The following is a 21,240-nucleotide window of genomic DNA, read 5'->3' on the forward strand; positions in this document are numbered from 1 at the left end:
TCACTACAAATGTTATGTCTTCCTCATGAGTCCCCAGGGACAGGTGAATTGGTCAGGTGGCTTGGGTAGCTGGGACCCCCCCTGCTATGGACTATCTAACTGGCAAAAGGAGATTGGTTGTTTTAGTTTCCTCATTGGAATGCCCAAATTCCCCACCAGCGTGGGGCTGATGACGCAGCGGGTATAGCCAGAGTCTATTAGGGCTTTTACTTTGACGGGTTCAGGCATGGAGGAATCTAATACAGTCACTGTAATAATAATAATAATAATAATAATAATAATAATAATAATAATAATAATAATAATAATAATAATAATAATAATAAGTTGTTGGAAGGGACCTTGGAGGTCATCTAGTCCAACCCCCTGCTCAGGCAGGAAACCCTATACCATTTCAGGCAAATGGCTGCCCAGTCTCTTCTTAAAAACCTCCAGCATTCACCACCTCTGGAGGCAGGTTGTTCCACTGGTTAATTGTTCTAACTGTCAGGAAGTTTCTCCTTAGTCCTAGGTTGCTTCTCTCCTTGACTAGTTTCCATCCATTGCTTCTTGTCGTGCTTTCAGGTGCTTTGGAGAATAGCTTGACTCCCTCTTCTTTGTGGTAGCCCCTGAGATATTGGAACACTGCTATCATGTCACCCCTCACCCTTCTCTTCATTAAACTACACATACCCAATTCCAGCAACCGTTCCCTATATGTTTTAGCCTCCAGCCCCCTAATCAAACTGTCTTAAGGATGAGTGGAATGGATCCACTTACCAATGTTTCTCCCTCTCAGCTGTTTTCCGAGGTGTAGGCCGGAATCCCCTCCCAGTCCTTGGCAGGGTTTGGGGACTCTACAGCCTTTGTCCCCCTCATGGCAGGTTCTTTTGGGTTGCCTTGGGACTTCCCTGGTCTCCTGGAGGGTGATGCCTTTGATTTGTACTGAGGGGGTTTTGAGTGGCATTCTGTGGTGCAGTGGCCCTCTGTCCTGCATTTGAAACAGCCTGTTGATTTCTTAGCATTTAAGGTGGTTTCACTGGCTCGCATGTTTGTTCGGGCGGCAGGCGGCCCCATGGTTTTCCCCAGCGGTGCCTTTTTAGTAGGTCTATCTCCACTTCCTCTGCCAGGACATACCAGTCATCAAGATGGTAGTAGTTTAGCCCATCTTTGAAATGGCTGAGGATATCTTCCGGCCAGTTTAGCTTACTGGCAATGGCTCGGAATTCTTGGGTATTTTGAGCCACTGGCCGTCTGCCCTGCCTCACCGTTTTGATTCTTTCCTGGGCCTTATGATCAGCCAAAAGGTCCTCAAACCACCTCCTCAAGGATGACATGAATCGGTTGAAGTCGTTGAGTTCTGGGGAATTGGAGGCATGCAGGTTCACCACCCAGTCTGCAGCTGGTCCTTCCAGGGCAGATTGCACGATGTGGATACGGGCTTTGTCACTGGGGATGTCCCGTCCATATTCTTCAGTATAGCTCAGGACTTGGGTTAGGAAATACCTCAAGCGTCATGGTTCTCCCCTGAATTTCGCTTCCAGGGGTGGTAGTCTTTGAATGGATCGGTGTCTGTGCAGCGGGCGGTATTGCCCCCATCCTGATCCCCATCTGTGGTTCAGCAGGGGGTGGGTGCTGCTGAGGCAGCAGCTCCTGGTCCAGCGGAGGGCCCCAGTGTTGCAGGTTCTGGATCCCCCCCCCACTGTCTCTCCAGTTGCAGGCCCAGGCACTGCTGTGGCTGCAGTATTCAGGTTTCTCCTCTCTTAGTGATCTAAGAGTTTTCTTCATCAGGTCAATAGCTTTCTCTATGATCCACTCTGCATGGGGTGCATAACTCCTGTCCTCTTCACTGACGTGCAGGGAGCTCTCCATCTCTTGCCTCCATTCTGGATGGTGGCTGCCCTGCCTCAGGGTCACTTTCCTCGATGCCTTTTCCCACTCACTTTTCCTTCCTACGCCCATCGACCACTGAGGTTTGCGGTTGTGTGTCTCCCCCACCTCTTCCCCGGAGAAACATGATGCTTCAGCTTCTGATCGTTGGTGGGGTTTTGTTTGGGGGGAAAATTACCTTTCCATGGGGCTTTCCTCCTCCTTTGCCTCGTTGTTAGACATTGTATTTTTTGCAAAGTCCCCTGGTAAGGTTCTCCCTTCCAGGTTGACTCTTAATGCAGATCCTAATGTCAGAACCCACCCCAATCCACATCTTAGGAAAGAAGAACTCTTGGAGACAAGATTGTCCAAACAGGAATGTTTACTAAAACATGGTTGACAGTGGATAATATAGAGAGGATCTGGAAACTTCTTAGTTTAGAGGGTTTCTTCCCTGGTCTTTTGTGATGGCCTCCAGGCAGGCTGAATAAACAAACCTTGCATCTGAGGAATAGAGATGGGCAATTAACAACCCTGTCTTCTCTTTCCCTCCTTGAGAATGGCAAAATCCAGTAAAGGGGTGAGATTTAGGTTTGCTCAGATAGGGAGTTAGAAATGAAATATAAATGGATTCTGACATTGTTGCTTTTTCTTCAGCTGTGATCAGGCTTCCTAACGTTAGCACAAAACTAACTATAACTGTCCAGAGACAAATATGGGTAGGAATGAAATCTTTCTTGTAATCTAGAACTATAGCTTTTATAACTATAAAAGATATTAACAGTCTCTCAGTAGGCAGAATTTATGATACAGAATTTAAATCCAGGCCTACTTCAAATCTTGCATGTTCTTTCCTTATGCCTTCTTCCCCTTATATATAAAAGTCTTAGCCTTTCTTTTCTCATATCCCAGGCTTTATTGCTGAAAGCAGTGGCATCCTGTTTTCATGCTAAGACAATTCCCTTTTGCTAGATTCTTCTGACATGAGCTCAAGTCAGCTTACAGAAAAATCTTTCATTTTAGCTCTACAACAATCCTGTGAGATAGACTAGATAAGAGGATTGGTTAAAAGAGTGAATTTGCTGAAGAATCTATGCCTGGATTCAGAGGATTTTGCCAACTACCACTGAAATATTAAATTTTTGAGCAAAAAGCTCAACAGGATGGTCTCAGCGCTACAGCAAACATCTTAGAAGATACCAAGTAGCTTGATCTTTTTTTTAGTTTTCATTTGAGGACAATTTAATGAGGTTTGCCCTGACAAATGGAATGTTCTGAAGCAGACACATTTTCCAGACTGATGTGCATCAATTATTTTTTGCAGAGGTCTCCAGAATATTTTTATTATCAGGGCATGTAATTTGTTTAGAATCATTGCAGTAAGAACTTCACCGTGATAAGGAAATTTAATATATGTGAGATTTCTGTAGGGTAGGATTTTTAATTTAATAAAATGTTCATACAATTGAACAAGTTGTTCCTTTGAACTGACTAAATCAAAGGGATTATTATTTCATGCTGACACATTTTTTATTGGATGACTAAATTACAAAATAAATGAAGAAAGCATTAAAGAGTGGCATGATTTATTGACTCATAAATCTCTGTATTGACACAAATGAATTTAGTAGAAAATATGCAGATATCCAAAAAAGGGTGACAATTTTAAGAGTTTTCTTGTCCCAAATTATACAAACATAATGTATCACCTTGGACACAAGAGTTCCACAAAGATCTCAATGATTTAGATTCCTAATTCCTGATTTATCTAATTAATTTATTGTGTGCATGATAAACCAGTGCAGAATTAATCCAAGTTGGTCAACATAAAAAGATTACACTCAAAAATAACTATAGTAATAATATTTATGTACAAAATACATAATTATTGTATAATCACATAGAAGATAATTCTGCACTCTTCATGCTAGTATTAAAAGGATCAATTGTTAAGCTAACTTGGGAAACAAAGAAGTAGCATTATGTACCAATGTAATTTGGCATATGGGCCAAAATATACAATTTAAATTGACTCTATGAGCACAGATGCCTGACCAGAAAATTATAGAAAAACATAGATGTCTTGCACTATTTGCACTTTTTTACAAACAGAAACATAATTACTTCCACCAACAGTCTAACTATTTAACTATTTACATGGTGTGGGTCCGGATTACCTATGGGAGCACCTACTGCCAGCGTCAACATCCCTCCGTCCTGTGCGCTCCCACAGAGAGGGCCTCCTCAGAGTGCCACCGGTCAGAGAATGTCGGCTGGTGACCCCCAGGGGGAGAGCATTCTCGGTGGGTGCACCAATCCTTTGGAACCGCTTACCAGCTGAAATCCGGATGGCCCCCGACCTTCGCTCCTTCCGGCGTGATCTAAAAACTTATCTATTCCAACAAGCCGGCCTGGCCTGATGGATTTGGGTTTTAAAATTTTCTCACTTTATTGCTTTATTGTATTCTTACTTTATTGCTCTGTACACCGCCCTGAGTCCTCCGGGAGAAGGGCGGTATATAAAACAAACAAACAAACAAACAAACAAATAAATAAATAAATAAACAAACAAACAAACAAATAAATAAATAAACTAATTTTACACATCTTGCTTTTCTTAAAGGTTGAAGCAACTAGACCAAAATTTTGCTTCCCATCCAGGAAGATAAAATAAAAAATAAAAAAAATAGTTAGGCAGAGTGTCAGGGGGTCATTGGGTCTTGCCACACCAACTTCAGTGGTTTCTCCCCAAAAATTTAAGAAATTTTTGTTCAGTTGCCATCAATCAATATTTTAGATACTTTTGGCTTGGATGATTGAGTCTTCATTGACATATATCAATACATTAGGGGGGAGAAAGCCCTGAAGTTGGGGTGTCAATCGTTGTACATTCTAACAACTTTCTGACTCTCTGCCTAACTAATTTTTTATTTTGACTGATGAAACTTCCTGGATGGGAAGTGAAATATCTTAGTTTAACAAATTTCGATCCAGTTGACATGATTCAACCTTTTAGATACCTTTGGCCTGGATGTGTCTTCATTGACATATTGTCTTGCTTTTAATTTTGATTTAGAATGTAATACTTATTTTATGTACAGATAGTTCTAAATTTATAACCATTCATTTAGCAACTGTTCGAAGTTACAATGGCATTGAAAAAAATGACTTATGACTGGTCCTCACACTTATGTCCATTACAGCATCCCTACAGCATGTAATAAAATTCAGGCTCTTAGAAACTAGCATATATTTATGATGGTTGCAGTATCTTGGGGTCATGTGATCACATTTGTGACCTTCCCAGCTGGTTTCTGACAAGCAAAATCAATGGCAGAAGCCAGATCCATTTAATGATCGCATGATTCATTTAGCTGTAATGAATTACTAAAAAAACATGGCAAAAAGGTTCTAAAATTGAGTGTAACTCACTACCTTGCTTGGCAACTGAAATTCTGGTCCCAATTGGGGTCATAAGTCCAGGACCCTCTGATACATTTCTTTTAATATCTTTAATACCTTGAGGGCTCGTGTAAATATAAAAATAGTGTCAACTCTACAAATGAGCATGGCTGCAGCCATTTTCCTTCTCATTCTAGACTGTGCTGATACTTTGTAACTAATAAACATGTTATTTGAGGAATTCTCAAGCCTCAGAGTTCTGTTTTATTCATCTCTGCCTGTCGGACCCATGACAAATAGAGTATAAATAAGCTATAAGTTCAATCATCATCTGTTATGTTTTGGCTTGTTCAGACTAGATTCCATATACCCCTAAGGGTCCATGGGAACTATTTTTTATTTATTTATGACTTTTTTATTTTTACAAAAATAATCAAGGCAGCAAACATATTTAATATATTTTCCTTCTTCTGTTTTCCCCACAACAATCTGTGAGGTGGGTTGGGCTGAGAGAGTGTGACTGTCCCAAGGTCACCAAGTTGGCTTTTATGGTCAAGGTGGGACTTGAACTCACAGTCTTCTGCTTTCTTAGCCCAGTCCTTAACCACTAGATCAAATTGGCTTGGGATAGGTTCACTGGGACTAATGGAGAAAGAAACTCTGTAAACAACTAAACTTTATTCCCTTATACAGAAGTGTTTCTCCCCTTCTTTCAGGCCTTGCAGATATTAAAATTCCCCCCCCCATGAAGGATTTTTTTTTGCAAGGAACTAGGGGGTTAAAAGGAACCCTTGAATATATTCAGTCATCCATCCCCATCTTGATGTTACTGTTCAAGGGCATACATAGCAATTTTATTATACTTGAGTAGAAAGAGTGGAGCTTGTCTGTTGATATTCAGAAACCCCATCCTTCTTCATTGCTTAAAGACAAGGTTCTGCACCCTGAAAGAGTTTGAGCCTCCACATGTTTTGTGGATTAGCAAGAATAAAAATTTGTCAAATGATTTCACAGTGTTAAATCTTAGTCCAAATAAAAATAATATCTATTTAATGCTATAACAACAGCTCTCTGAAAATCCCATATGAAAAGTGTAGTTTCTTTTACATCGGATGTAGCCAATAGTGAAACATGCCTGAAATAAACTTTGCATACAATCAATGAGGTTAATCTATCTAAAATGTCTTGTAATATTTAGATCTAAATGCAAAGAGAAGAAACCTAAATTTGAATCAATTATATTTTAATCCATGGTAATTGTAAGGCAGATGAGGGAAAATAAATTTGATACAAAGTAAAAGTAATAACCCCTTTATAGATTACTGACTTGTTGCAGCGAAGGGACTTGCATAACTCAATGAAGCTATGAGCTATGCCGTGCAGGGCCACCCAAGATGAGAGAGTTCTGACAAAATATGATCCATTGGAGAAGGAAATGGCAACCCACTCCAGTACCTTTGCCATGAAAACCCCATGGACAGTACCAAAAGGCAAAAAGATATGATGCTGGAAGATGAGCCCCTCAGGTTGGAAGGTGTCCAATATGCTACTGGGGAAGAGCAAAGGGCTAGTAGTAGTAGTGCCAGAAAGAATGAAGCAACTGGGCCAAAGTCAAAAAGACGCTCAGCTGTGGATACATCTGGTGGTGAAAGGAAAGTCCGATGCTATAAAGATTTTTTCTCTATAGGAACCTGGAATGTAAGATCCATGAATCAAGCAAAGCTGGACGTGGTCAAACAAGAGATGACAAGACTGAACATCGACATCTTAGGTATCAGCAAACTAAAATGGACAAGAATGGGTGAATTTAATTCAGATGACCATCAAGTATACTACTGTGGGAAAGAATCCTTCAGAAGAAATGGAGTAGCCTTCATAGTCAATAAAAGAGTAGGAAAAGCAATACTGGGATACAATCCCCAGAATGATCTCAGTGAGAATCCAAGGCAAACCTTTCAATATCTCAGTAGTCCAAGTCTATGCCCCAACCACTGGTGCTGAAGTGGATGAAATTGACCGGTTCTATGAAGCCCTACAGCACCTTACAGAATTAACACCAAAAAATGATGTCCTTAGGGATTGGAATGATAAAGTAGGAAGCCAAAAGATAACCAGAATAACAAGCAAGTTTGGTCTTGGAGTACAAAATGAAGCAGGGCACAGGCTGATATAATTTTGTCAAGAGAATACAATGGTCATAGCAAACGCTCTCTTCCAGCAACCCAAGAGACATCTCTATACATGGATATCACCAGACGGCCAACACAGAAATCAGATTGACTATGTGCTCTGCAGCCAAAGATTGAGAAGCTCTATACAGTCAGTAAAAAAAACCCAGGAGCTGATTGTGGCTCAGATCATGAGTTTCTCATTGCAAAATTTAGGCTTAAATTGAAGAAAGTAGGCAAAAGCACTAGGCCACTCAGATATGAACTAAATCATATCCCTGATGAATATACAGTAGAGGTGACAAATAGATTTAAGAAATTAGATCTGATAGACAGAGTGCCTGAAGAATTATGGACAGAGGTTCGCAACATTGTACAAGAGGTAGCAACTAAAATTATCCCAAAGAAAAAGAAATGCAAGAAAGCAAAATGGCTGTCTGAGGAAGCTTTGTAAATAGCTGAGGAAAGAAGGGAAGCGAAAGGCAAGGGAGAAAAAGAATGCAGAATTCCAGAGAATAGCTAGAACAGATAAGAATGCCTTCTTAAATGAACAGTGCAAAGAAATAGAAGAAAATAATAGAATAGGGAGGACCAGAGATCTCTTCAAGAAAATTGGAGAGATAAAGGGAACATTTCATGCAAAGATGGGCATGATAAAGGACCAAAATGGCAGGGACCTAACAGAGGCAGAAGAGATTAAAAAGATGTGACAAAATTACAAAGAAGAACTATACAAGAACGAGCTTAATGTCCCTGATAACCATGATGAGATGGTCACTGACCTTGAGCCAGACATCCTAGAATGTGAAGTGAAGTGGGCCTTAGAAAAACTGAGCAACAACAAAGCTAGTGGAGGTGACAGTATTCCAGCTGAGCTATTCAAAATTTTAAAAGACGATGCAGTAAAATTGCTACACTCAATTTGCCAGCAAATTTGGAAAACTCAACAGTGGCCACAGGATTGGGAAAGGTTTACATTCCAAAGAAAGGCAATGCCAAAGAATGTTCAAACTATTGCACCATTGCACTCATTTCACATTCTAGTAAAGTTATGCTTAAAATCCTACAAGCTAGACTGCAGCGGTATGTGGTTCGAGAACTACCAGACATACAGGCAGGATTTTGAAGAGGCAGAGGAACTAGAGATCAAATTGCCAACATACGCTGGATCATGGAGAAAGCTCAGGAGTTCCAGAAAAACATCTACTTCTGCTTCATTGACTATGCTAAAGCCTTTGATTTTGTGGATCACAACAAACTGTGGCAAGTTCTTAAATAGATGGGAATACCAGACCATCTTATTTGTCTCTTGAGAAACCTACATGTGGGTCAAGAAGCAACAGTGAGAACTGGACACAGAACCACTGATTGGTTCAAAATTGGGAAAAGAGTCCGGCAAGGTTGTATACTGTTGCCCTGCCTATTTAACTTATATGCAGAGCACATCATGAGAAAGGCAGGGCTAGATGAATCAAAAGTTGGAATTAAGATTGCTGGAAGAAATATCAACAACCTAAGATATGCAGATGATACCACTCTAGTGGCAGAAAGTGAAGAAGAACTAAAGAGCCTCTTGATGCGGGTGAAGAAGGAGAATGAAAAACGTGGGTTGAAACTTAACATTAAGAAAACCAAGATCATGGCATCTGGTCCTCTCAATTCCTGGCAAATGGGGAAGAAATGGAGGTAGTGACAGATTTTATTTTCCTGGTCTCCTAGATGGGGAGACTGTAGCCAAGAAATTAAAAGACACTTGCTCCTGGGGAGGAAAGCTATGGCAAATCTAGACAGCATACTAAAAAGCAGAGACATCACCCTGCCAACAAAAGTGTGTATAGTCAAGGCCATGGTTTTCCCAGTTGCAATGTACGTCTGTGAAAGCTAGATCATAAGAAAGGCTGAGCGCCAACGAATTGAGGCCTTTGAACTATGGTGCTGGAGAAGACTCCTGCGAGTCCCTTGGACTGCAAGGCGATCAAACCAGTCAGTCCTAGAGGAGATCAACCCTGACTGCTCTTTAGAAGGCCAGATCCTGAAGCTAAAACTCAAATACTTTGGCCACCTAATGAGAAGGAAGGACTCACTGAAGAAGAGCCTAATGCTGGGAAAGGTTGAGGGCAATAGAAGAAGGGGACGACAGAGAATGAGGTGGCTGGATGGAGTCACTGAAGCAGTAGGTGTGAGCTTAAATGGACTTCAGAAAATGGTAGAGGACAGGAAGACCTGGAGGAACATTGTCCATGGGGTCGCAATTGGTCAGACACGACTTCGCAACTAACAACAAGAAAAGGTAATAGGCCCATAGTAATATGGTGAGCAAAAGAGAGCTTTCTATGATATAACAGGTTAAGATTACTCCATCCATCCTTCAGCAGGTGAACCAATTTATTTTTGGCTCAGCTGCTTTATACTTGAAACTAATGTGAAACTAGTTAAATTGCTTGATATGCTGCTGTTCTGGTGAGCTTGCACAGAAGCAGTTTCTTCATTTCTAGAAATTCTTGTCTCCTGGAAGTTTGGCAGCAGACATGCTAAAAGGTCTTTCAAGAGCATTGCTGGCTTGGCTCTTCCAGTTCCCAGAAACTGGCACAGACTGCCAGACAAATAAAGTGAAATAAGGGTGGGGGTGGGGAGGGCAGGCACTGTAAAACATTTTACACCCCTTTATAACCTAGGATGCAGTTGAAAAAAGTGAAAAGCATTTTTGTACCCTAATCTCCCAAGCTGCTGCACAAAAGAAACTAAAAAGGCAACCCTGCTGCATCCTAGGATTGTTGGCAATAAAGGCAACAGCTAATCAGTTTAAAACAGCTTTGGAGGGATTGGGGACCAGAACTGATGGCAGAACTGAAGAAGTATTTTCTTCAAAGCATCCTCTAAAATGGTATTTAATTCTTCCTCTACTGGTCTGAAATGGCCCTTTATATCTTAGGAGGAAAGATCAAATACTGAGAGCAACTTCAGTTTTCCTTTTCTCCCCTCTACACCCTACGGGAGACGGAGGATGAGAAACAAAGAGTCTTTCCTGAGACACTTTGGAAGAGGAATCTTGCGAGGCGGGTCACTCCCCAAGCTCCAAGGAAAAGTTTACCAGGAATTTACAGCTGCAGTTTCAACATAAATTGGCAATAAGTCTGGCCTCTTCCTGCCTCCCAACTGAAACCGTACCCTCTCGCACGCCACAGCAGCGGACCTCGTGAATTTCATTTCCCTTTGAACAAGTGAAAAGTTGAACAAGTGAAAAGCACTCCTGTTTACCCTGTCCCTGAGCAGAAAGATGCGGAGAACTGCTCTCCGGGATCTCAGGACCCACCCACACCATCGGAGGAAACCGTGGATATGCGGGCAAACCGTGGCGGTGCTGTCTTTGCTCCAAAGCAGACCGACCGAGAGCAAAAGCGAGCGGAGGCGCTCGCTGTAACGATAGGGTGGGGTGGCTCCTTTGCCTTTGCAGCGATAGCGCAGCTTCACCCGCCTAATGGAATCGGCGTTGAGCAAAGCGACACCACGAACTGTATTAGCGCAATTGGGTTACAGCCGCCCTGACAACGGGAATCTCGCTTAGCTCTTCCGAGTCCCTTCGCATTTCCTTCGCCGTATCTTGCCAGCCTCCGTGTTTTCCACTTTTTCTTTAGCCGCCCAACGAGTAGGGAAAGCTGCCGGCCTAGCGACTGGAGCTCAGCAGCAGGCGCCTCCGCCTCCCTCCGCAAGCAACCTCCGCCCTACTTCGCCTAGGCGGGGGATGCTACTTGGGCTCCTGACTGCCCTTGAAACCAATCCTTCGCAGCGGGAGGAACAGCAGTCGCAACAACAAAAGCAGTCAAGGACAGGTCGGGTGACCGCGAGCTTTTCCCCGCTCCTCCTCCTCCTTCGACCTCCGGTTGAAGGCAGCTTCAGACCGGCTGCACAAAAGGCCCCTCAGCCTCCTACCGCCTCCTCCTCCCCCCGCTGCGGATCACGTCACGGGAAATAAATAAATAATCCCATTCACCCAGTGACAGGGAGCAGGAACCGGCGCGGCGGCGGCAAGCTTAGAGCCAACCCAGCCCAAGCTAGAGAAAGAGACAGACGAAGCCAGGTAACGTAAAAAGATCCATGAGGGGGTTGTTTAAGGCAAAACCTGTCCCCCTTGGCGCAGCTTGGGAAGGGGCGGCTGGGGTGGAGGCAAGGGGAGGTAGCAGCAGCCTGCGATCTGTTTATTTCTAGCCAAGCGTGCCCGTTGCCTACCGCTTCGTGTTTCTGACTCTGCTTCTAAAATGCTGCTGACCTCGGAGTGCGTGCCATTGTATAGGAACGTTATGACCCGTCTGGCCGCCGTTTCCCACCCCAGGCACGGAAAGCAGAGAAGACTGTCCTGTTTGCCACCTTGCTACTGCTGCTGCGGTTGGAGCGCGTTGCTTTGGATTGGTGGACAACACACACACACACCCCACATACACACACCAATTCACCATGTGGATGCCTCCCTCACGGACCGCTTTACTTAGCGTACGTGTGGGAGTTCTAGTGAACGGTTGGCAAGGCGAAGGACTAAGGCGACCACAAAGTTGAATGAACAAACAAACCCTCAAATCTTACCACCACCTCCTGCACTTGCAGAACTGCTTGCCCTTGAACAGGGGAATCAAGCGCATAAACCCCGCCTCCTCCCCCCTCCCATTTGATAGATGACCAGAGATACCCCAATGACTTGTGAAACTGACAATCGCTCCTGTAGACAAAAACACCTTAGGCAGCGTACACGCAAGTTCACGGTTTTTTTTCCCCACCCCGCCCCAGACATCACGCTATGGGGCGATACGGGAGCCTAGTCGAGGACCCTCTTGTTTCCACGCCGTCACCCACCGAATTTCAGATTAATGGCCTTCCCTTTCCAACGCTGCAACATTTTGCACCCGAATCTTCTGTGCTAGGAAACTAACAAAACCAGTTTTACCTCTATAAGAGGCCACAGCCTCTAGCATTGCTATTACGTTTCCCTCCACCCGGACTTAAAAAGCAGCCATCTTGAAAGCAGTTCTGAACGGAGCTTCAATTCTATTGGGATAAGCACCGCAGATTGGGGGAAGGTGGCGAGGCCGGCGCACGCTGTCGTGCATACCTCTGGGGCCGGTCCGTTAATTGTGCGCTTCCGCAGGACCAGGACTAAGGCGGCGACTAAGGCGGGGCAGGAGCAGCCGCAGCATCACGCGTCCTGTCTCCGTAGCCAGTTCGTTGCACAGCCCGGCCTTTTCCCCTCCTCTTCAATTCCGGGAGAAACCGGTTAACTGAGATATGTGTGTGTGTATTTCTCTCCAGGCCGATATGTATTGAAACTGTTTGGTTCTGCTTGGCTTTAGTCCTCATCACATCCCTGGGTGGGTGGCAGAATCTCGGTACCGGAAATTTCACAAACGTATGATTTGGGCCTCGAGCGGGCAATTCTTGTTTCAGGCCCCACCTCGGACTTGGCCAATGAGAGACGCGTGGAGGCGGCCCAATTAAAAGGCACCGTCTTGATCCATCAGTGGAGGGAGGGATGCCATGAGATGGGGTCTTGACTGGCTTGCTGTCGCCGGTTGGTTCTCGCTGGTTTGGAAACGATCTGAGGCCACGTGGAGTGCTGCTCAACAGCTGGGATCGCTGTCAGCCAGCGAACATCAAGGGCATGTGGGGTTACCGGCTCATAGAAGGCTTTTCAATGTTACCCTTCTATAGGGAAATTGTTTAAAGTACTGCCTTTTAGGTAAAATGTTCTGAAGCTGTCAAAAAACAGTGGAATTGCCCTGTTTTTGGAATTTCTGTGTATGTGTATGTGAAGAATGGTGTGTGTTTTGCCTGTGTGTGTTACTAATAGAGAACACCTTGGTATATTTTTGTGATATATTTTGTGACAAGTTATGATGGTGTAAGCTTTCCTGCACTCAGTCTACTTCACAACCACCAAACCTCTATTTAGAATATCAGTGAAAGTAGAAATGGGCAACATTTGTATTTTACTTAAATTTTAAGTAAAGTCCCAGCTACATTGCATGATACATGTTTTTAATGAAAGCCCCCACTCCAAGAGCACATCAAATGGGATGTCCATCACTAAACTGTATTTATTAATAATCAAATGATTGCAGCTGGTTTGATTTCAAATTTGCTTTCCATTTTTCTCTAAGTATATGGTATACTCTGCAAGATTTCCTAATAAAACATTTAAGCACCTTAGCACCAGTTACATAATATACTTACTTAGCCACTTAAGATAAAGTCCTAGGAAGCATGTGTACATCAAACGCTAACTTTGGTTAGCAATACCCTTGGCTCTGAATTCTGTGGCTTAGTTCCTGGAATTGGCCTGCTGTGTGAAGGTAGTTTCTGAACTTCAGCTGCCACAGAACAGTGACTGAGAATGTGTCAGGACCCACCTCAATCCACATCTTAGGAAATAAGAACTCTTGGATGCAAGTTTAGTCCAAAAGGAAAATGTTTACTAGGATGGAATCGATTGTGGGAATACAAGACGGAATCTGAGAAAAGTTACATTTCAATCCTATATAAACCATTCCCATTTTAGCCCCTCCCCTCATCCATTTGGTCAGGCTGTCGTCAGTTGCTAGGTGTCAGGTCCTTCCATGGGAAAGGGAACTCTCCTTGGTTTTATGGTTATTGCTTTCCTTTTCAGTTGTAAATGAAGATACAAACCAGACCTGTCTGTCCCCCTCCCTTCCCCCGTTAAAACATCCCCTGTTGTTTGAAAATCGCTTTAGTAACCATCCTCTCCCCCCCCCTCGGAGAGATGGCAGAATCCCCAGTAATAGCACGTTGTTCTACCTATACAATTATGAAATGAGATATAAATGGATTCTGACATTCGGCTCTCCTTTCAGAAAAAAGATGAGTCCATCTGTGGGGAAAGAAAACATATAAATGTTAGCCTGGTTTGTTTGGATATTCTGTATGAAACCTCTTAAGCAACTTAGGTGCTTTAACATGGAGTTTGTTAACCCACTCATTTTCTGAGGAGGGGAGGTGTTTCCATGCCACTAAATATTGTATCGTTCCATGGTGTTTTCTGGAATCTAAGATTTCTTTCACTGCAAAATGTTGTTCTCCTTCCACCATGATGGGGGGTGGTGGTGGTGGGATTTTTTCTCGTAGTGGTGATTGTTGTTCTCTCTTTAATAGACTGCAGTGGAAGGTTGGGTGTATTCGTCTAAGATTTTTGGGTAGTTCTAATTCAACTGTTACTGGGTTTATGATTCTTTTAACTGGAAAGGTTCCAATATATTTTGGTCCTAGTTTTTTACAGGGTTGGAGTGATTTCAGGTATTTTGTGGATAAATATACCATCTCTCCTACCCTAAATGGTGTGGGATCGGTTCTTTTTTTGTCTGCCTGTGTCTTGTATGCTTTTTTGGCATCTTCCAACGCTTTCCTAACGATTGGCCATGTATTTTGTAATTGAGCAATCCATTCCTTCAGATCAGGGATAACCGGTTCTTTTGGGGTTAGTTCTGGTATTGGGTTGAAACTCTGGCCTGTAGCTACTTGAAAAGGAGTGTAACCTGTGCTTGAGTGGACTGCATTATTATATGCTACTTCTGCAAAAGGCAGTAGGTCCGTCCAGTCGGACTGCTGAAAATTAATATAGCATCTCAGATATTGTGCAAGTATATTATTAAGTCTTTCAGAAGCTCCGTCTGTCTGAGGATGGTGACTAGATGACAGTCCTTGGGTGGTTCCTAAGAGGGATAAAAATTCTTTCCAAAATGCCGATGTAAATTGCACCCCTCTGTCAGATATCATGCGTTGTGGTACCCCGTGCAATCTGTAAATATGCTGTACAAAAAGTTTTGCTAATGCTTTTGCAGTCGGGATTTTTTGGCAAGGTATGAAGTGTACTTGCTTAGAGAACAGATCTGTGACAGTCCAGACTATGGTGTTTCCATTACTTTCTGGCAGTTCTACGATAAAATCCATGGCTATTTCTTTCCATGGGGCTGAGGGGTTTGCCACCGGTTGTAACAGACCTGGCGGTTTCCCTTGCAGTCTTTTGGCCATCGCGCAAATTTGACAGCTACCCACATAGCTTTCTATGTCCTTTTTCATAGATGGCCACCAAAATTGCCTTTTAGTTAATTGTAAGGTTTTTACAAAGCCAAAGTGCCCTGCTGATTTTGTATCATGGCACAGTTGCATGAAATTGATTCTCTGTGTGGCAGGTATATATAGCTTCTCCCCCACCCACGGCAGTCCATCTTTAATTGTGCACACATGTTTATTTTTCTGGAACCATTCATCACTTTCCAAAGATTTCCTGAATTCTATTCCAGTTTGGCTATCTACCTTCGGCTTCATTTTTTCTTGTGCCCTGGTGGTGACTGGTGCTGCCAGTTGTTGTTCCGGTACAAGTGGTTTAAAGTCAGTAACTCTTGTGCTGTTATATTGGGGCATGCGGGATAATGCATCTGCCAGGAAGTTCTTTCCCCCCGGTAAGTGTTTGAGAGTGAAATTGAATCGGTGAAAATGTTGGGACCAGCGGGCTTGCTTAGGAGTGAGCTTCCTGGGCGTTTTTAGTGCTTCCAAATTTTTGTGGTCTTTCCAGACCTGGAAAGGTATTTTATTTCCTTCTAAAAATTGGTGCCATGTTAGTAATGCCCACCTCAACGAGAATGCCTCTTTTTCCCATATTGGCCAGCGTTGTTCTGTTTCTGTGAGTTTTCTGGATGTGTATGCGCATGGTTGCAATGTCCCCCCATCATTTTCTTGTAATAGTACGGCTCCTACCGCTACATCACTCGCATCTGCCTGTATTACAAAAGGTTTGTTGGGATCTGGGTGTTTTAGGACAGGTTCAGCAGAAAAAAGTCTCTTTAGCCTCTCAAATGCTGCTTGACATTCCATTGACCATTTCAGAGGCTGGCTGGGTTTCACGGGTGACCCCCCCTTCGTTTTCAACAAATTTCTGAGGGGCATGGCTATTTGGCCAAATGCGGGGATGAATTGGTGGTAGAAGTTTGCAAACCCCAGGAAACTTTGCAATTGCTTCCGTGTGCGGGGGGGGGTGTCCTCTCTAGTACTGCCCTGACCTTCTCAGGGTCCATTTCGATGCCCTCTGGAGATATGCGATATCCCAGGTAGTCGATCTTTTCCTGATGGAATTCACACTTCGATAATTTAGCATATAAGTGGGCAGCTCGCAACTTCTTCAGGACTGCTCTGACTAGTTTGATATGTTCCTCTTTGGTTTCTGTGAAGATAAGGATGTCATCGAGGTAAACCAGGACCCCCTTATATAGGTGCTCTCTCAGCACGTCATTAATTAATTGCATAAAGACTGCGGGGGCCCCTTGCAGTCCGAATGGCAATACTTTGAATTGATAGCACCCCATTGGGCAGTTGAATGCAGTCTTCCATTCGTCTCCTTCCTTAATCCTAATACGGTAGTATGCTTCCCTCAGGTCTAGTTTGGTAAAAATCTTTCCTTTCGATAGGTGGGATAACATATCCTTCATTAGGGGAAGGGGGTACAGATTACATTCACTAATTGTGTTCAAATTTCTATAGTCCACAACCAAACGAAAGGACCCATCCTTCTTCTCCCTGAACAGAACCGGGGCGGCCACTTTGGGTTTGGCAGGCTCAATAAATCCTCTTTCTAAGTTTTTCTTTATGAATCTCTCCAATTCTGCCATTTCCCTTGGGCTCATGGCATACATCCTGGGTTTTGGGAGTTTTGCCCCAGGTTTGAATTCTATGGTGCAGTCTGTGGGGCGGTGGGGGGGAGCTCATCTGCTCTTTCCTCACTGAAAACCTCAGCCAGGTCCCTGTATTCCTCCGGTATCTCTGGTAATCCCTTCTCTTTCCCCACTGCTGCTGTCTCCTCCCTCTGGGTTGGGGGGGTGCTTTTGGAGTCTAAGTTCTTCTGCCCCCCCCTTTGGGAAATTGAGTTCTGCTGTCCTCCAGTTTATCCCGGGGTTCCATTTCTTCAGCCATTCCAGTCCTAGGATCATTGGGCATTCCATGCCTGGGGCCACTATAAACGTTATGTCCTCCTCATGGGGCCCCAGTGATAGGTGGATTGGTAAAGTGGCTAGGGTGGCTGGTCCTCCCCCTGCTATTGTCCCATCTAATTGACTAAAAGAGATTGGTTGTTTTAGCCTCCTCACTGGGATGCTCAATCTCTCCACCAGCGTTGGGCTGATAAGCCAGCGGATGCACCCAGAGTCTATCAGAGCTTTTATTTTGGCTGCTTCAGGCATAGGGGAAGCTAATATAGTCACTCTTAAGTATGGGTGGAAGGGGTCCACTTACCAATGGTTCTCCCTCTGAGCTGTCTTCCGAGTTGTCCACCGTCCCTGCGGTGCAGGCCGGAGTCCAGTCCCAGTTCCTGGCAGGAATTGTGGACTCTACAGCGTCTGTCCCCTTCATGGAAGATTCTTTTGTGTTGCCTTGGGGCTTCCCCGGCTTCTTGGAGGATGATGCCTCTGGTTTTCGTGGGGGGGCTTTTGAACGACATTCTGCAGCACAGTGGCCCTCTCTCCCGCAGTTGAAGCAACTTGTTGATTTTTTGGCTGTGGCTGGTGGTTTTTCCCCCTCGCGTGTTTGCTCAGGTGGCAGGCGGCCCCATGGTTTTCCTCTGCGGTGTCTCTTCAGTAGGTCTATTTCTACTTCCTCCGCCAGGATGTACCAGTCGTCGAGGTGGGGTGGGTCTCCTCGAGGCAGGCAAGCATCATACAGGTCGTAGTTCAGACCGTCTTTGAAGTGGCTAAGAAGGATGTCTTCTGGCCAGTTCAGCTTGCTGGCAATGGCTCGGAATTCTTGGGTATAATCAGCCACTGCTCGCCTGCCCTGCCTCACTGTTTTGATTCTCTCCCAGGCCTTACGGTCAGCCAAAGGATCCTCGAACCGTCGCCTCAAAGATGACATGAATCGGTTGAAGTTGTTGAGTTCTGGGGCGTTGGAGTCATGCAAGTTCACCACCCAGTCTGCAGCCGTCCTGTCCAGGGCAGATTGCACAATTCGGATGCGTGTTTTGTCACTGGGGATGTCCCGTCCGTACTCTTCCATGTAGCTGAGGACTTGGGTTAGGAAAAATCCCAGTCGTGATGGCTCCCCCTTGAATTTGACTTCCAGGGGCGGGAGTCTTTGGCTGGAGCATTGTCTGCGCCGTGGCCGGTATCGCTCCTCATCCTGGTCCCCATCTGTGGTTCTGGGGGGGTGGGTACTGCTGAGGCAGCAATTCCTGTTCCATTGGATAGCCCCGGGGTTTCAGGTGTTGGATCCCCTCTGTTACCTTTCCAGTTGCGTCCCCAGGCGCTGCCTCGGTTGCGATTTTCAGCTCTCTCCTCCCTCAGTGAACTCAGGGTTGCTTTCATCAGATCAATGGCCTTTTCCAGGATCCGCTCCTCCTCGCTGACGTTCAGGGAACTCTCCATCTCTTGCCTCCATTCCGGTTGGTGGTTACTACGCCTCAGGGTCGTTTCTCCCGAAGCCTTTTCCCACTCACTTTTCCTTCCAACGCCCATCGACCACCGGGGTTTTCGGTCGTACTGCTCCACCGCTTCTTCCCCGGGGGAATATGCTGCTTCAGCTTCCCATTGTCTCTGGGATTCCATTTGGGGGGAAGACTCCCCCTCCATGGGGCTTCCCTCCACTCTTGCTTCGTCGCCAGACATTTTATTTGTTGCAAAGTCCCCCGGTAAGGTTTTCCCTTCCAGGTTGACTCTTAAAGGAGATTCCGTCTACTGTCAGGACCCACCTCAATCCACATCTTAGGAAATAAGAACTCTTGGATGCAAGTTTAGTCCAAAAGGAAAATGTTTACTAGGATGGAATCGATTGTGGGAATATAAGATGGAATCTCAGAAAAGTTACATTTCAATCCTATATAAACCATTCCCATTTCAGCCCCTCCCCTCATCCATTTGGTCAGGCTGTCGTCAGTTGCTAGGTGTCAGGTCCTTCCATGGGAAAGGGAACTCTCCTTGGTTTTATGGTTATTGCTTTCCTTTTCAGTTGTAAATGAAGATACAAACCAGACCTGTCTGTCCCCCTCCCTTCCCCCGTTAAAACATCCCCTGTTGTTTGAAAATCGCTTTAGTAACCATCCTCTCCCCCCCCTCGGAGAGATGGCAGAATCCCCAGTAATAGCACGTTGTTCTACCTATACAATTATGAAATGAGATATAAATGATGGCATCAATTTGGGAAAGACTATTATGTATGGGTGATAAAACCAACAAAACCTTGTGAAATATTTGAGATTAACATACTTATTATGCTGCCCTGTTCTAGGATTGCACAAATCTTTCAGAAGAGGTGCTTTGGAACAGGTGGTAACATATTTGAAGCTCGTCTTTTTAGATAATTAAAGTAGCTTTGTTCCCCCCCCTCACATTCACATAGCTATATCTCTTGGTGCATGCTGGGTTGCAATCATTTCACTACCTGTTCACACACAGCAATTTCACTTTGTTTTTTTCTCAGTGAAGCAACATGAATATGTGTTGACATGCATGAGGATACTGGAAAAGGTACCAAATTAAGTGCCTGTTTGAAGAATTTGCAAAGCCCTTTCTATTTTTCAGATAGGGTTAACATAATAATAATAAAGTTGGATGTGACCTTGGAGGTCTTCTAGTCCAACCCCCTGCTCAGGCAGGAAACCCTATACCAGTGATGGCGAACCTTTTAGAGACCAAGTGCCCAAACTGCAACCCAAAACCCCCTAATGTATCATCATGTGCTGGGTGGGTGTGGCCCATTGGGTGGGCATGGCCCATTGGGTGGGTGTGGCTCATTGGGTGGGTGTGGCTGCGGTGGTAACAAGAGACTAAAAAGTTCAATCAATCAATTCCAACTTTGCAAGATCTTTTTTTCCCTCGCGAGAAGTTGAAAATGATTGATTGATTGAACCTTTTTTTTGCATACAGTGGCAGAGGCCTAAAGTGAAAAGGTTTTATAAAACCTAGCTGAAGGCCTAAGACTGGGGCGATGGCATGTGTGCCCAGAGAGAGGGCTCTGTGTGCCACCAGTGGCATTTGTGCCATAAGTTCGCCACCACGGCCCTATACCATTTCAGACAAATGGCTGTCCAGTCTCTTCTTAAAAACTTCCAGTGTTGGAGCATTCACAACTTCTGGAGGCAGGCTGTTCCACTGATTAACTGTTCTGTCAGGAAATTTCTCCTTAGTTCTAGGTTGCTTGTCTCCTTGATTAATTTCCATCCATTGCTTCTTATCCTGCCTTCAGAAGTTGTGATACATTTGGCCTGTATGACTGAGTCTTCATTGACATAATGCATTTTGGAGAGATCCCTGAAGTTAGTGTGGCAAGAGGTGGTACATTCCAATGACTCTCTGTGTAACTAATTTTTTATTCTGACAGATGAAGCTTCCTGAATGGGAAGTGGAATCTCTCACTTTAACAATTTTTTAGTCCAGTTGCCATGATTCAAACTTTTAGATACTTGTAAAGTTTTACTGGGTTTCACAAAACTAATTATATATTTATATGTCTTAAGAAGAACATAATAACAGTGACATATAGTTGCAGTAAGAATTTAGCAAATGGTATGGTAATATTATTAGTTGAAAAGGTCTTAAAAATGGAAAAAGTTAAAGTTTTAAAGAAGTAGTAGGCTTGGTGGAAATGAGAAGATAACTTCTGGGAAGGTATTATGTCGTGCTGAAAGATTATAGTATATATCAAAGTTAATTGTACTCTTGGACTTCTGGCATGAAAGACTGGTAGGCATGCTGCAAAAAGTGGGGTTTGAAGCATGCCTATTTACTATATAGATTTTGTACTTAGTTTGATTATTTGAAGATAAACAAAAGTAGATGTAAAC

General features: G+C 44.1%; 1 protein-coding gene across 1 annotated transcript in view; it reads left to right on the top strand.

Moving 5' to 3' along the window:
• The first annotated feature begins 11,231 nt into the window (after window positions 1–11,231).
• SLC16A7 (solute carrier family 16 member 7) overlaps window positions 11,232–21,240 on the top strand; it is a 151,235-nt gene continuing 141,226 nt past the window's right edge. The window contains exon 1 of the mRNA XM_083366466.1: window positions 11,232–11,496. The gene's annotated coding sequence lies outside the window, so the exon portion shown is untranslated. The remainder of the gene's footprint in view (window positions 11,497–21,240) is intronic.

Source organism: Vipera ursinii (genome assembly GCF_947247035.1).
Source record: "Vipera ursinii genome assembly, chromosome: 6".
Taxonomy (NCBI): domain Eukaryota; kingdom Metazoa; phylum Chordata; class Lepidosauria; order Squamata; family Viperidae; genus Vipera; species Vipera ursinii.